Here is an 11,654-nt window from a genome sequence, read left to right as displayed (position 1 = left end):
AGCGCTATAGAAGAAGCCCATAATGATGTCAGTATTGTTTCTCTCTGCTTTAAAATGCACTTAACCTCTCTTCCATGCTCCAAGTCATGAATCTCCTCACAGTTGGCATTCACTGGCAGCCTTCCTTTCAAGAACTATCCTGGCCTGGCCCTGCTTATCTTCTGAAACCAGACAGGATCTGGGACCTTCAGGTTATTGATCATCTCTCTAGCCATACCTCTTTGGTTCTTTATCGCTTCCACCAGGTGGCAGGCTTCCTCTTGTATTCTGTCCTCCAGGCTTCTTTGCCCCATTCCCAAGTACCTTAAGGAGCTTATTACAAAACGCCTCTGCTGCTTCCAGGTGGAACCATTTGCAAAAGCAACACCTGAAGCCATAGGAGAGAACATCTGTTACTGGTTGAAATTTAAACTACCTGTTTTACATTGCGTTTGCTAACCACATAGTCTTTATTCTTCCCATCCCTGAAGCGTGGAGAGAAAATTTTTACTCTTCTTTCTCTGGTACTTATATTACATAAGCAAAAGCACTGCTACTTATACGCTTGTCCATCCATATTTGCTAGGGTCAGAGTGCAAGAATAACTGCAAATAACTAAACAACATGTTTTTACCTGAGAAGACACCTCTCTAGGACTCTCTAGGTCCTCCAGGGCAACTCTGTGGTCAACATCTGCCAGACATTGAACATAGAATTACGCTGGAGGAGCTACAAAGGCCTAGCGGAGTGTTCTCTCTAGGAATCTCTAGGCCTTTCAGTGCAACTTTTGGTTAAAGTTGACCATAGAGTTGTACTGGAGGACCTAGATATTCCTAGAGAGAACATATTAATCAAATCTGCGAATAATCAAATCCGCAAATATCAAAGCCACAAATACCCTGTTAGTCCATTTACAAGTGAAGTATCTACAAATTCTCACACCTCAACTTGTGCAGGTGCCAAATTTCAGAGTTCATAAATGGTTAAACCAAGATGATCCCCATTCCCATAGCTAGAAAGACATTTAGCAATTGGAATAAAGAGATAACATCCTTTTTATGGGAAGGAAAGAAACCCCACGTCCGTTTGAAAATTTTACAAGACTCAAATCAGAGGGGGGGCTTAGGGGTCCCAAATTTGGAGCTATACTACGATTCTTGTTGTCTAACCTGGATGAGGGAATGGATAACGTTGAAAGATAGTAGGTTATTAGCGGTGGAAGGTGAAGGGTTGCGCTATGGCTGGCACGCTTATTTGGCATACGAAAAAGATAAAATAAGTAAAATGTTCAACAACCACTGCATTAGGAAAGCTTTATTGGATGTATGGAAAAGATCCAAAAAAAGATTCATGTCAAAACTACCAAGTTGGGTTTCACCACAAGAGGCATTTCAAAGGAGGGAAATGATACAAGAAGAGAATTGCTTTACATACAAAAACTTATTGAAAACACATGGAGATGAGGTCAAAATAAAATCTCAAGATGAACTAATTAGAGATGGATTCGAAATTAACTGGTTCCCATATAGGCAAATCTTGGAGAGATGGAGGGTGGATAAAAAGCTGATTGGATTCGTAAGAAAAGATAGTGAACCTGAAATCTTTAAGATTATTATGTCATATACGAAAGGGACAATTGGGAAAATATACAAACTACTATTACAAGAAAGAATGGAAACAGAGGTGGTCAAAGGTATGATGATAAATTGGGCAAGAAATATCGGACACAATATAGATTTGACAAATTGGGAGAAAGTTTGGCGTAACACCTCTAAATATTCGGCTTCACAAAGGATGAGAGAAAATGTTTATAAAATGTATCTACGCCGGAAAAAATTCAAAAATGTATAAAGGTAATCCCTTTACTTGCTGGAAGAAACAGGGCACCTTTTTTCATTGCTGGTGGTCTTGCAAGGAAGTTCAAAAATGCTGGGATACAATAAATAAGACATTATCAGACATATTAAATATTACACTACAAAAATCACCAGAGATGTATTTACTGAATATGATGAGCGAAGATATAGAGAGAAAGTATGGTAAAATCCTGTATTATGCAATTAGCTTAGCAAGAATCTCACTCGCTAGTAAATGGAAATCAGAAGAAATTCCTAACAGGAGGGAATGGTTATTGAGTTTGTACGAAGCTATGGAAATGGATAAATTAACCCGTATATTGAGAGGAGAGGCAATTAATGAGGTTGATCAAACATGGGAAAGAGTGTCATCATACTTGGAGAAAACTTGGGATGTAGGATAGATCTCATATCTCAAGGATTTATTTCTTCATACTTGTATATTAACTGAAATGCATTACTGGTATCGAGGAAGAGACAATGGATCCAAATAAGTTTGGAATAGCAGGACCAAGATTGTTCAATTTTCACAAGTTATTATATTTTGCTATAGTTTGAAGAATGCAAGTGGAGGTACAATGAAATCCTAAAAGAAAGTAAAGCAACCAGTATTGAAGAGGGAGGGAAGTTGAGTGAAAGGATGGAAGAAAGAAAGAAAGTCTTAGTATGTTGAAGAAGGTGTGAGTAAGTGATGGAGGGAAGTGACTGTTAGGGAGTTAGCTCATTGGAGCGAGTTAGGCTAGGTAGGAGAAGAAGGGATTAGTGAGCTTAGGGCAGGAAGGAGGGAGGTGAAGGAAGGAAGGAATCTAGGGTATAGGAAGGAGGAATTGAAGGTTTTAGAAGATTTAGAAGAGGAGAAGGGAAGAGGTGTCGAGGAATTTTGTGAAGAAATGGTTGCTTAATTTGTGGTTGTTGATTTGTCGGAAATTTGTACGTATGTAAATTGTATATTGTATATTTGAATGTTGTATGATTGTTACGTTTGTTAGTATGAGTTTTAAGCATCAATAAAATTTAATAAATAAATAAATGGTTAAACCAAGAACCAAGAAACAAACAAAAAAATCCTGTATTTTAAAGAAACTTTCATCACATCCCTGCTACCATTTATAATAATGATAATGATGATGATAATGATGATGATGATGATTTATTTGTATCCCTGCCTCTCCCTTTAGAGGATAGAGGCAGGTAACAGCACAGGTTAATACAAATACAAAGATAATAACAAAAGAAACAATACCCCAAACCCCCAACCCTTCAACCCTCCCTCCTTAAATATGAAATTATGAAAGTTTATGAAAGTTCTTCAGCAAGAAGCAGAACATAGATTCTTGGAGGCATCAGAAGGCACTATTCTGGCCATGCACACTTATTCTGAGTGGAACGCAGGTGCTATTCTGCCTATTGTCAGGTGAGGCCGGACCAAAGTGGAAGAGAGTGGCACTATTACTTCCCTTGATCTAGGCACTATACATCTATTGATGCAGCCTAGAATCAGATTGGCTTTTTCAGCTGCTGCATCACACTGTGCGTTGACTCATCTTCAACTTGTGGTCTTCCAGGACACCTAGATCCCTTCCACATGTAGTCTTGTTAAGCCAGGTGATAAGCATGCCCTCTATTCTTTCATCCAAGTCTTTGATAAAGATGTTGAGGATCACAGAAGATGTTCTGTGTCTTTCTCATTTGGCCAGACTGGAGCAAGAAGGTCTGTACCAAGCATCCTGCCTACATACCACACTGCTGAAAGTGACTATTTGATGTTCTTTTGTTGACTGTTTTATTGAATCATTTACTGTATTGCTATGTATTTTATATGTATTATCCTACTAGAGAGGCAGGCTAACTCCAACAGGCCTCCCTGGAAGAAGATTAACCATCCATTAAGAAGCCAAGCCCTCCCTCCATTCCATCTGCCTTGGTCCAGGCCTGGGAGGTAGAGAGGAACTGCTGGACCTCATCCCCTTCCCCACCACCACTCCCTTCTCCTTTTGTATCGTGTCTTTTTAGATTGTAAGCCTGAGGGCAGGGAACTGTCTAATTAAAAAGACTGTGTGTACACGCTGTGTAAATTTACAGTGCTTTATTAATAAAAGTTAATAATAATAATAACCAGGGAAGAAAACATTTCTATGCTGTTATTATGTCTGCCCACAGAACATAGCTTAACCATAAGTAGGAACTCCAAGTTAGTTATCCTAAAAGAGTAATCTGGGGCAAGCAGTATATTACACTTCTCTTAAAAGCCTACACATTTGCTTATGCATTTATGGTAACCTTTGTTGACTATGGTTTCCTGGCACACTACATTCCTGTAACACTACACATTATAACATTAGCTAACCCTCAAGCCTCATGAGAGATCTCTTGGCCACTTCATCACATCTCCTTTGTGGTTCCCACACTACTCTCCAATACTCCCACCACCATTCATATGGTTATCTACTCATGTGGGCTTTAGGCAACATGCTGTCTTTCCCTCCCCAAAGACCACTGTTAAAACCAAGCTTGCACTTCATCTCTGTAACCACAAGTTTTGCATTTCCATTCTGCTTATATAGCTCTGTCCCTGGATTATCCACTCCATGAATCAGAGGAAGTAGACTTAAGGGGCTGTACAGATTGGGCCAAAGGGACGGTGGGATGCCACCCTTTTTTGCCCCGGATCAGGGCTGTGGCAACCGCATGCCGCAGCACTGATCTGGCCTCTAGAGAGAGCAAAAAGAAGCCAGAAAAACTGGGTCCTTTTTGTGCCCTTTTTGACAGGGTGGCATGATGATGTCCCTTCGGTGCTGTGCTGTTTGAATGCAGTGTCGGAGGTGTATCATCATGGCACACCATGTAAACCAAAATGGCACTCTGGCAGCAGCATAAGGGCATCAAGCATGGGGACGCTCAGCCCTGAATCCACTCACAAGCCAGCGCTTTTTACCAGTCTGTACAGAGCCTTACGTCTATGAAAAATCATGCCACCAGCGTCTTTCTTTCAGTTTAAAGATTCTACAAGATTCCTTTGCATACTGATTTTCCAAACTAACATGGTTATGTCTTTCAATTTTGTATTGCCTGTGTTAAGTTCCATCTCCCACCCTGTGACAATTAATGCGTAGTTCTTCTGGTTGTACAGTGAGATATACAGGCCGGGGAGAAAAGGAGCAAAGAAAAATAGGAAGATGCTTTAATACTGCATCAGACTGTAACTCCCTCTAAGCCTGTATTGTCCTGTCTGACTAGCAGCCATGGCTGTTCAAGGTTTTTGAGTAGGATTATTACCTCAACCTACCTGGAGAGCCCTAGTTTTCCCAGGCGGTCTCCCATCTAAGTACAGTGGAGCCTTTCCTTATGCATGGGATCCATTTCGGACACCCCGCATAAGGCAAATTCCACATAAGCTCAAGCCCCATTCAATAGAATGGGGCTCGTGTTCACTGTGGTGTGGTGCATGCACACCACAGGAGCATGCACCGTTCATTCAATTGCAGTGCGACCTGTGTAAACTGGGAGCCTTGTATGGTGTGCCTGCATATGGAGCGGGCGCACTGCATGTAGTTGTTTTTGTTAATTGCTTTCAGATCAACTTTGATTCATAGCAGCCCCCAGGATGAGACACATCCAAGACCCCCTGATTTGAACTGCTCTGCACAGTCCCTTCAGGCTCATGGCTGTAGCCTCCTTGACTAAGTCTATCCATCCAGGATGCAGTCTTCCTCTCTTTCTACTACCCTGCACCCTTCCTGCATTATTACTAGTGGATCCTGCCTTCTCACAATGTGGCCGAAGTACGACAGCCTCAATTTAGCCATCCTGGCTTCTAAGGATTGTTCATGCTTGATGTGTTCCAGGACCCATTTCTTTTTCATTTTGGCTGTCCACTGTATTCTCAACACTCTTCTCCAGCATCATCTCTCAGGTGAGTTGATTTTCCTTCTGTCAGCTTTCTTCACTGTCCAGCTCTCACATCCATACATGAAGATGAGAAATACAATGGTATGGAAGATTCTGACCTTTGTGTTCACTGTTATTTCTTGGCACTTTAGGATTTTGTCTAGTCATAACTGCCCTTCCCAATCCTAGTCTTCTTCTGATTTTTGACTGCAGTCTCCATTCTGATCAATCAGTGAATGATCCAAGGTATGAGAAATCCTTAACTGTTTCATCATTATCTCCCACACAATGACAATTAATACATCTAAATACTTAGTACGCTCTCCCTGGAAGCCAAAATGACAACACTTGGGATGTCATGTTTTGGACATGTCATGAGAAGAGAGATCATAGATATGAATTTTCACAAACTAAGCAGAGCAGTGGTGGACAGGGAGATATCTCAACTACTGGGTTACCATGGGGCAAAGTGGACTTGAGGCCAGTTAACAACAACAACAACAAAACTTACTAGGGCCACGTTCCCACTATGATTTAAAGCAAATTGCTGATTGGGTGATATGACTCATTCCCATTTGAAAACGGTTCCAATCATACTGTGATGGGTTTCAGTCATGATGAAGCGAGGCAAATGCAAAAAACCCGCTCTTTCCTGACACTAGTTCTTTGACAGTTCTTTTGAAAAGAAATGATTCTGAAGCGTGTTCAATAAGTGAGGATGATGGATTTCAATCACATCATTCTGGAGGGGAGGGACTAATGGCAAAGCAGGTTCTTTTTATGCCACCGTGGCGTAACAAGTGTGCCACTGGCACACTCGTTACATAAGCGCCACATGGCACCATGTGGATGCCACACGGCACTTACGTAACAATGGTGGCACCCATGTATGCAGGGCGCCACCATTGTTTCACCCTCGTCATGTGCTAGGGTTGCGGGGCGTGTGGGCGCACCACCCCAAGGCAACCCTAGCACATGACAAGGGTGTCACGAAAAGCCCGTCTGTTCTGGGCCAATAATAATAATTTTTATTTATATCCCACCTCTCCAAAGGGATCAATTGATAGAGGTTCAATTCACTGGTTTTGCAACTACTTGCAATTACCTGGGAGATCCGATGGCAGCGCATATGAGGCAAGTAGTTGCAAAACCAATGAATTGAATCTTTTATCTATATATAGTTCCCAAGCTAGGCTTCCTGGGCTGCCGCTTATATCACTGATGACGCACAGATGATTGGCATGCATTTTGAAGTGGTGCAAACTAGTGAGGATGATAATCATGCCAAAAAAGAAGCAATTCCAAGGGGATAATGAAAAGATCCGCTTTCATAGTGGGAACGACAGACCTTTCAGAATCGACTTCCCACCACGGAGTGAAGGTGAATCACAACCCAGTTTAAATGTAAGTAGGAATGAGCCCTAAGCTCACTATTTCTTGGCTTCCAAAATCAGCCAATCCCCAAACTTTGGTCCTCGATGTGTTTTGTACACCAGCTCCCAGAAACCCTTGTTAGCTTGCCCAATAGTTGGAATTCTGGGAGGTGAAGTCAAAAATATCTGGAGGACCAAAGTTTGGGAGCCACTGGTATAATTTGCATATATTGTCTTGAATCTTTCTCACGAGGTGAAATGGGGACAAAGATTCTGACTGGCATCCTGCAGGGGATCCCAGGGGTCGTTTCTTGCCCAAATGCCCCCAGGTGACCACGAGAGAGGCGTAGAGGGCATTTCCATTGCCTCTGGAGCCCCTTGGATTTTCCAGGGGCCAAAAACGGTTTTGTAAAACTTTTGAAAACTTTTTTTGCTCGAAAATGCCCCGAAGGGCATGAGCATGTGTGGCAATTTCCACCATATTTTGGGGAATCTGGGGCAATTTATGTCCAAGAGAGGCCTTCTTGAAACAGTTCTCTTTCTCTCTGTGTTTGTATAGCTTTGTGATGATGGCTATCACAGCATGTTCCCCACAGACATGCTTACCTTTTTTCTTTGTCAAATATCTGTAGAAAGGAGACACAGGTTGTAATGAGAAATCTTCAGGATGTGTTGTCAGACCATTTTTTACTGCGTTAAATCCATTCACGACGACCATGGGAGATTCTTTCATCCACAAGGTGAAAACGTTCCCATAAACCTTTGCAAACTTGGAAGTGAAAAAACAAAAAACACCAGGTTAATCACGCTTATTGTTATGCCCTGGTCTTAAGGGCAACCTGTTTAACCTGAGAGCGTGTAGCGGAAATCTCCCTTCCAGCGGACTTATTCAGGGCAGGGCTGACACAGACAAAGAGACATCAAATTTGGTTTTAGACACTATGCATGTAACATTTATTGGAATACACAGACATAGACAAATACAAGTACCAAGAGAGCTCTCACACACACCATTCACACAGTACACACACACACACACACAGATGGCACTTCACTGAAGCCGTTGATCAGGCGTCCTCATGAAGCCGTGGGAGCCCTGTTTCCATGGATCCAGGAGAACCCCTCTGCTTTGGAAAGCTCTCTCTTTTAAGGCTTTCTGCTTCTCCACATCCAATGTCCACCGCCCTTTGGCCCTCAGACAGAAATTTCCTTGATTGATGAGTCCTCTTATCGGTCCATGGCCAAACATTCTGTAACTTCTTGCAGTTCATACCAACCCTTGGATGGAATGTCCTTTCCTTATAGATAACACTTGGCAGCTACATCTTGGTTTACTTAGATGTGCCATTTCCTCACCAGCAGGTTCAAAAATCCTCGCTTCGCTTGCCAGGTAACTCCCATATCATGCATTGCAAATCTCCATTTTGTTCAGTCTTCTAGTGCCACTTTTCACTCATACAACCATCACTGTCACTTGCTAAAGGTGCTACCAGGGCTGCATCCACACTGAAGAAATAACCCAGTTTGGCATGGCTTTAACTGCCCTGGCTGAAGGCTATGGAATTGTGGGAGTTGGAGTTGGATACAGAGTGGACCAGAGCAGTTAAAGCGGTGCTAACTGGGTTATTTTCGCCAGTGTGGAAGCAGTATAGGTTTGATGGATATCCCAGGGACTTCCTTGCTGCCACAACTCCTCTGTTTTTATTTTGTTGGTCTGCATGCAAACTCCTCTTTTTCTTTTCTTTCCATCCCCCCTGTTGCCAAATCACATTGTATTGTTGCACCTAGACACCTGCAACTTCATATAAGCATCTGTCCTCCCCACTATTTCCTTTCCTTTGTTTAAATTTAATTTATGTTGCGCTGTCTGTCTTTATTTATATTGCACTCCCCCCCCCAAAAATCTAGACTCAGAGGCCGCACTGGCTCCAGTCCATTTCTGGGCAGAATTCAAAGCGCTGGTTTTGACCTCTGAAGCCTAAATGGCTTGGGTCCAGACTATCTGAAGGAGAATCTCTGCACGGACCCCTGTGATTTCCCAAATGCGGGAAACCAAATGCATAATAGTGGTAAAAAAAATGAAGAGCACAGATATAAATAATTAATATAATAATAATAAAACGGTTTATTTAGCCCGCTTTTCCTGGCCAGAAGCAAAGCGAGTACAACAAGGTACTACACATGTACCAATTTACAAACAGTATAGCCATATAAAATCACAACAATACATCAAATAGATTAACAAACACGGGTAAAACAATTACAAGATAAACCACAACACAATAACAGCTTAGCCGTAAAGTGCTGGTGCAACGGGAGAAAGTAGATAATCATAGCGTCTGGGGGAAAAGCCTGTTGGAAGAGGAAGGTTTTTCATTTCTTACTGACAGGTCAAGGGAGGTAACCGAGCGGAGCTCACCGGGAAGAGAGTTCCCAAAGCTGCAGGGCCGAGATAGAAAATGCCCTCTGTGCAGTCACGGAAATCTCGAGTCAGGACCCTCGCAGTTGTTTCCCTGGCCGACCTGAGAGCGCGGGATCGATTATATGAGGACAGAGCGGTCCTCCAGTACCCTGGGCCCAAGCCATTTAGGCTTTATAGGTATAAACCAACACTTGTATTGCTTCCCGGGAAGCGAATGGGCAGCCAATGTAGATCTTGTAAGACAGGTGTTTAATGGCTGGTCCCGGGGCATCCATGACCAACTTCGTGCCAATATTCTGCCCTAATCGAGCTCCGGTGGTACAAGGGTTGCCCCATATAGAGCGCAATTACAGTAAATCCAACCAAGAGGTTACCAGAGCTGTACCACTGTTTTCAAGGTCCCCCCGGCCAGTAGGGTGCAGCTGGCGTACAACCGAAGCTGATAACAGTGGCTCCACTGTCGCATCCACCTGAGATTAAGGTGGAGCGACGAGTCCAGAAGCACCCCCAGACTGTGAACCGTATCCTTCAGGGGAGCGTGACCCCGTCAGGACAGGTGGACAAATTCCAAAACCAGGACCCGGAAAACCTTACCAAGTACTTTCCGTTTTCTCTGGTATCAAGCTGAGTCTGTTTTACCCTCAGCCAGCCCATTACCAACTCCAGACAGGCAGTTAGAGGAGAGATGCCATCCCTGGTCACGGCATCAGTCGGAGACACAGAGAAGCATATTTGGGTGTCATCAGCATACTGATAACACCACGCCCTGTGTCTCCGGATGATCTCTCCCAGCTGTTTCATGTAAATGTTAAATAGCATGGGGACAGAATGGCTCCTTGAGGGACACCAGATGTAAGTGCCCTCTTGTCGGAGCAAACGTCCCCCAGCTGCACCATCTAGAATCTGCCCGAGAGGTAGGAATGCAATCACTGGAGCGCAGTGCCCCCGATACCTAATTCCCTCAGGCATTCCAAAAGGATACCATGGTCAATGGTATCAAAAGCCGCTGAGATGTCCAAAAGCACTAACAGGGACACGCTACCCCTGTCCATGCCCAGACGGAGATCATCGACCAGTGTGACCATGGCAGTCTCAACTCTATAGCCCTCCCAGAAGCCAGTTTGAAATGGGGGACTCATATAGGATGGCTTAAGGAGACTTATACGTGTGAAAGGGATCTAGGATTCCAAGTAGACCACAAATTGAACCTGAGTCAACAGTGTGATGTGGCAGCTAAAAAGGCCAATGCGATTCTAGGCTGCATCAATAGGAGTATAGTGTCTAGATCAGGGGTAGGCAACTTTTTTGAGCCTGGGGCCGGGTTGCTGTCCCTCAGACAACTGAGGGGCCGAAGCCAAAAAATAAATAATTAAATAATTTTTTAAAAATTTAAGGGGACAGAATACTCCTTGAGGGACACCAGATGTGTAAGTGCCCTCTGTCGGAGCAAACGTCCCCCAGCTGCACCATCTAGAACTGCCCGAGAGGATAGGGATCAATCACTGGAGCGCCAGTGCCCCTGAACCTAATTCCCTCAGGCGTTTCCAAAAGGATACCATGGTCAATGGTATCGAAGCCGCTGAGATGTCCCAAAGCACTAACAGGGACACGCACCCCCTGTCCATTGCCCAGACGGAGATCATCGACCAGTGCAGCCAGGGCAGTCTCAACTCTATAGCCCTCCAGAAGCCAGTTTGAAATGGGGACTCATATAGGATGGCTTAAGGAGACTATACGTGTGAAAGGGATCTAGGATTCCAAGTATACCCACAAATTGAACCTGAGTCAGCAGTGGGTGATGTGCAGCTAAAAAGGCCAATGCGATTCTCAGGCTGCATCAATAGGAGTATGTGTCTAGATCAGGGGTAGGCAACTTTTTTGAGGCGGGGCCGGGTTTTGCTGTCCCTCAGACACTGAGGGGCCGAAGCCAAAAAATAAATAATTAAATAATTTTTAAAAATTTTAAATAAATAAATAAACCGGGACAAATGTAGGCAACATTTCAAATGGTGGACACTTTTTTAAAAAAAAGTGGCAGGACACGTAAAAATTGCTGATTTTTAAAAAAGTTAATATAAATGCATGTTTCTGAGGCATCTATAGACAATTGCCCCCCTTGCCCCTGCGTGCGAGAGG

The sequence above is a fragment of the Sceloporus undulatus genome, chromosome 3 (genome assembly GCF_019175285.1).
Source record: "Sceloporus undulatus isolate JIND9_A2432 ecotype Alabama chromosome 3, SceUnd_v1.1, whole genome shotgun sequence".
NCBI classification, from domain to species: Eukaryota; Metazoa; Chordata; class Lepidosauria; order Squamata; family Phrynosomatidae; genus Sceloporus; species Sceloporus undulatus.
The sequence above is the reverse complement of the archived record's forward strand: the minus strand, read 5'-3'. Positions refer to the sequence as shown.